Below are 6,042 nucleotides of genomic sequence, written 5' to 3'. Positions count from 1 at the left end.
GAGCGAAAGACAGATCCGGAAATAATAATCGGATAACGAATTTCTGCCACTTTGAAAGTATAAGCAAAGTACAACCCACTCATGAAGTTGATCATCTCAGCCCATCTATGATAGAAGCCGAACAGCTTTGGCTATGGTGCAACTTTCGTCCATACACACGGTTTTCTACTCTTTTATAGCAAAATATAGTTTGTGGCTGGCTCTCCAGTTCTCCAGCTAGATTTAGCATTTGGTTCTCGCTGATTGGAGTTGGTATGAAATTTCTTATCCAATAAGAGCAAATTGAATTTTTTCCCTATACAGTGATGATAATCATTGATCAACAACAACTGAAACTGAAACAAGTTAAAATGACGAAGTACAATCACATATATTGATCGATAAAGATAAATTGACACATTTGATTCAAATCAAAGCTAAACAACTGTGTTGTCTCTCAAGACTAATGCCTTGCGTGGGAAGTGAATTAAAACAATTATAACTATTTAGCGAGTCAGTTTTTTTTCCGTTGTGTATAATGAAGCCGAAAGAGCAATAGATATAAAAACATCTTACCTGGAAGGCTGACTTCAAACTTGAAACCGTGTTTTTTTGTTAAACCATCTTTCTCCAAGGTTTCCCGGTGGACCAGCAGTAAGTTAACGAACGTACAACGTTAAAGTCCAGGGGTCGATCCTCCGCGGTGGACAGAGTACAGATAGCTGATTCTGTAGCTTTGCGTTAAGAAAACTACAATAACTTTATTCAGTTTACTCTCCAGACTATTTCTAGCCATATAGATCTATCGTCAGTCAAATGACTAAGCAGATTTAAAAATAAATCTAGGATTTTTTTATTATTAAAATAGAAAATCTGAAGAACATAGTGTATATGAAAAAACATGAGGAACAAGGAGACAATTAAAAACCGGTATAAAACCAAAATGTTGCAAGGCTTTTAGTTTATTTTTGCCACCGTTGTTAAGCTATAGTAATAAAACTACAGAGATGGGTATATTTTTGTTTGCGTATACGTTACTAAGCACAAAATTACACAATGAGCATTCTGTGCTGTGTCCACCGAGAGCATCGAAACTTGGTTTTTAGTGTTATAAGCCTTCAGACTTTCCGCTGAGTCACGAGGGGGGGGGGGGCTTGCAGACTTGTGTACGTCTAACTATGCTAGAACGTGTGGATAAAACTATTCACAAAAAATGTTTTCTTGGTAGATTGCAATCTTGAGTTATGTCAGGAATTTAGTAACAACACGAATTTGCTCCTTAAATCAACTTGTGCTAAATAAGAAATGTCAGATAATATCCACCCCTTCTTCGCCACTAATTTGATACCAATTACAATAAAAAAAGTACAATTTGTTAAACAATTGATCTTTGATTAGATCTACGTTGTTATACGGGTATTGGTGCACTTAGAACATGTTATTTAAAGTATGTGAATAGGGTTGTGAAGAAGAGGTTTTATTATTCTGGAATAGTTAAACTAGTCGCCGAAGCCTAACGTTTAGAGAGAAGAAAAACTAAATTCTAGAAATGTGTTTGTCTGAAAGATTTAAGGCTGTGTCTGTTTCGAATGCCTGCTTTCTGTCCGTTGTCATAGTAACGAGTTTCATATTGATTACAGATGGTTTTAGTGTCGTCTTTCTCCCTTCTATTCTTAATGATATACTGTTATGCTTGAAAAGTCTTGTTTGTCTGCCATTCATCTATTTCGTGAAATCTAGTTTTGGATAAAATAATTTTTAAAAATTTTCTTCAATTGCATGATGCTGAAATTACTTTGTACTAAAATGTATTCATTTTATGTGTAACTTAAGGAATTACAAGGGGAGATAAAATGGCGTTATAAAATTATAAAAAATGACAGATCAGTGTCATTCGTACAATGGTGAAATTCAGAGTCTATATCATGATGAATGGAAAATATATAGAATCACTATATCTACTAATGTTCCAAGTTCAGTAACTTTATCTACCTATAATTAGGGTTTTCCTTTCTCCATGTCGTTTTTCGTTTTGTCGTCAGACGATAACAAATAAACTAGTTTTTTTTCACTCTTGCCCAATAAATTTGAGTAACGAGTAAACACTTGTATTTTTTGTTATTGTATCTTTATTGTTATTGGCTTAACTATTTCTGACAAAGAAAGCAGTTATTGCTCATGAAAATAGATCCGAAAACACAAAAATCGAGATTTGTGACACAACTCTTTTAGAAATGAGAGACAGTGATTTACTGGGTAGTCTAGAACTCCTTGAAATGTTTGGATATCGTACAATACTATACAGGATATTACTAGTGTGGTCGATGGTCCAGTTAACTGATTTTGAAAATGTTTAACGAGATTCCAGTCCACAGCCGTCGACAAGAATGTACATATGCTGGACTGTCAGTTCTGATGCTCGTCACTCGCGTTTCATTACTCCGAGTTATAATGTATTTAATATTTTCAACCATTATTGGCATCTAATGCGACACATGGGCTAAATAGGTATAGCCGTCCCTAATTTACAACTGGTGACCAGAGGGAGTGGGGGATAACAAGTCAGCAGCATCCGTCGCCTGCATGGATACTTTAAACCGAATAGCAGGATTGACTACCCCTTTTGTAATGAGCCCACAATTGGAAGTGTGGAGCGTGCTCAGCGACATTATCACGGAGTTTTAATCTTAGATCTCACGAGCAAGTACACTAACCACTGGCTACGTAACTCTCTTGTTTTGAGCGATTTGGTAGAATTCATTACGTAGTGACCTTCTTAATCAAAATAATGGCAGCTAAACTACTTCAACTTAAAAATAATGGCAGTTAAACTACTTCAACTTAAAAATAATAGCAGCTAAAATACTTCAACTTAAAATAATAGCAGTTAAAGTACTTCAACTAAAAAAAATAATAATAGTGCCCCCAGTGGCACAGCGGTATGTCTGAGGACTTACAACGCTAGAATCCGGGTTTCAGTACCCGTGGTGGGCAGAGCACAGATAGTCCATTGTGCAGCTTTGTGCTCAATTACAAACAAACAAAAATTAATAGCAGTTAAACTACTTCAACTTAAAAATAATGGCAGTTAAACTACTTCAACTTAAAAATGATAGCAGCTAATTTACTTCAAGTTAAAATAATAACAGCTAAAATACTTCAACTTAAAAATAACAGCAGTTAAAGTACTTCAACTAAAAAAAAATAATAATAGTGCCCCCAGTGGCACAGCGGTATGTCTGAGGACTTACAACGCTAGAATCCGGGTTTCAGTATCCGTGGTGGGCAGAGCACAGATAGTCCATTGTGCAGCTTTGTGCTCAATTACAAACAAAGAAACAAAAAAATAATAGCAGTTAAACTACTTCAACTTCAAAATAATAGCAGCTAAGTTACTTGAACTTAGAAATGATAGCAGCTAAATTACTTCAAGTTAAAATAATAACAGCTAAAGTACTTCGACTTGAGAATAATAAGAGCTAAATTACTTCAAGTTAAAATAATAACAGCTAAAGTACTTCGACTTGAGAATAATAAGAGCTAAATTACTTCAAGTTAAAATAATAACAGCTAAAATACTTCAACTTAAAAATAATATCAGCTAAAGTACTTCAACTTAAAAATGGTAGCGGCTAAACTACTAAAAATTAAAAATAATAGTAGCTAAAGTACTTCAACTTAAAAATAATAGCACTTAAGCTACTTCAACTGAAAAATAATAGCAGCTAAACTACTTCAACTTAAAAATAATAGCAGCTAAACTATTTCAACGTAAAAATAATAGCAGCTAAGTTACTTCAACTTAAAAGTAATAGCAACTAAAGTACTTCGACTTCAAAATAATAGCAGCTAAACTATTTCAACTTAAAATAATACCAGCTAAGCTATTTCAATTTTAAAATAACACCAGCTAAGCTATATCAACTTTAAAACAACGTGTCATGAAATTAAGTTTTTGAATAAAATTTAAAACTTTTCAACTACGTATATGTTACTGAAGGTTATGGTTTCAAATTAATTAAAAATATATCTTTAATTTCTGTTGATTTTCTATTTTTAATGCATAATACATTTTGCAATTTTTTATTTCTTGAGGTAACGGATGAAGTATTCAAAATTTAACATGAAAATTGAGATTAATCATTTACTAGTTAGTAACAGTGCAATCTAGATTGCGTGACCATACAATCTGTATGTGATTACATCGGTTTCATAAGTTTAAGGTACATTAGCAAAAAACACAATACAGCTTTGAAAAAAAAAACACTTAAAGAAAGCAGAAAAACGGCGGAGAATAGCTACAATATTTTTCATGTCAGCTAAACAAGGTACTTTTTTACAGTTTAATAGCTTCGAAGAAAAAACAAGAAAAAAAATCCCTCTCTCTTTACAGATACAAACATCTCCAGTCACCCAGTTACTGGGAAAAAGTCGTAACATATACGTATCGGTTTGGTTTCTTTTGAATTTCGTGCAAAGCTACACGAAGTCTATCTGCGCTAACCGTCCTTAATTTAATAGTGATAGACCAGAGGGAAGGCAGCCAGTCAAAACCATCCACCGTCAACTCTTGGGCTATCGGCAGATCGCGAGTTGAGCGCCCTAACCACCAGGCCGTGCTCCATATATCAGTTCTTCTAATTTTGAGGTGTTCGTTAAAAAAGTCCCCCAGTGACACAGCAGTAAGTCTGCGGACTTACAATGCTAGAATCTGGGCAGAGCACAGATAGCCAATTGTGTAGCTTCGTGCTTAACTTCAAACAAACAAAATTTTTTGATTTTTAATATAGACTAAAAGTAAAAAAAAAAAAAAGAAATGTTACTTCTTGATGTTATGATAGCGAGTACCAGTAAAAAAGAAATATTATTTCTTGATGTTAATAGTGACTACCAGTAGAATAGTAATGCTACTTCTTGATTACGTTATTGATTATCATGAAAACAGAAAGGTTTGTTTTTGGTGTTATAATTTCAATTATAAGTAAAATATAAATTTACAAGACGAATGAAGCCAAAACATGGTATGCATTTGACAAATTAAAAATCTGTCTAAGTTCTCATTATTTCGTCAATACACCCAACCGGTCATTTCAAACAAAGACGACATATAAATCACGTAAAACAGAACTCTGATAACAGAGAGCTACCAGTTTGAAGATGACTCATTTTCTCACTCGTTAATTTGAAGTCTTTTATTTTCAGTCCTGACATCTTAAAAAACTGCGTTAATTTACAATGAATGGCAGCATACATAATAGTATCAGGTTTCTTTGTACTTAAGCACAAAACTAAGTAATAGGCTATTTGTGCTTTGCCTACCAAGGGTATTCAAACCTGGTTTCTAACGTTATAAGTCCGCAGACATGCCGCTGTGCCACTGTGAGGCTATAATATGAGGAAAAAAATGTTATGACTATTTTACAATAGAGTAACGATTGGAAATTCTAGTTCTATTTGTTTTGTCAGTGAGTAAACCAGTAATGTAAGGATTTTATTCTACATCTAAAGTCAAGTCTGCTATGTTATCATTAGCTGGATCAAGTGATATGTCCACTTCCATCCCTATCTTGTTTAGTTCGTTTTTACAAGTTCAGTAGCCAGTCATACATAACCGTTTATCTAGCGATAAATTTCTTTCCTAACACTTATTTGTTTATTTTTTTATAAGATGGCGTTGGTGGGTTACTAGGTTATAGAGTCTATTCTGAAGCTTTATAAATTGTGCATATAATAATAAAAAAATAGGTAGTTAAAAAATCGTGAAGACTGTTTTTCTCTATCAAATGATGATAAGATTATAGTTACTGGTATAACTAGGTAGGTGCTAGGCCTGTTCAAGAAAGATGATGATGATGAACGAAAATAAGAAGTCCCGGTTTTGGCAATTTGCCTGTTTTCAACTTTGGGACGCTCTGAATTGTTGAAAAACTGCATATACACCGGAGATAGAGCGACTATGCCACGTAGTTCCTTATATCTGGCTCGGCATGGCCATGTGGTTAAGGCGCTCGACTCGCAATCTGAGGGTCGCGGGTTCAAATCCCCGTCACACCAAACATGCTC

The sequence above is a fragment of the Limulus polyphemus genome, unplaced genomic scaffold (assembly GCF_000517525.1).
Source record: "Limulus polyphemus unplaced genomic scaffold, Limulus_polyphemus-2.1.2 Scaffold300, whole genome shotgun sequence".
Classification (NCBI taxonomy): domain Eukaryota; kingdom Metazoa; phylum Arthropoda; class Merostomata; order Xiphosura; family Limulidae; genus Limulus; species Limulus polyphemus.
Note: the sequence above shows the minus strand (reverse complement) of the source record.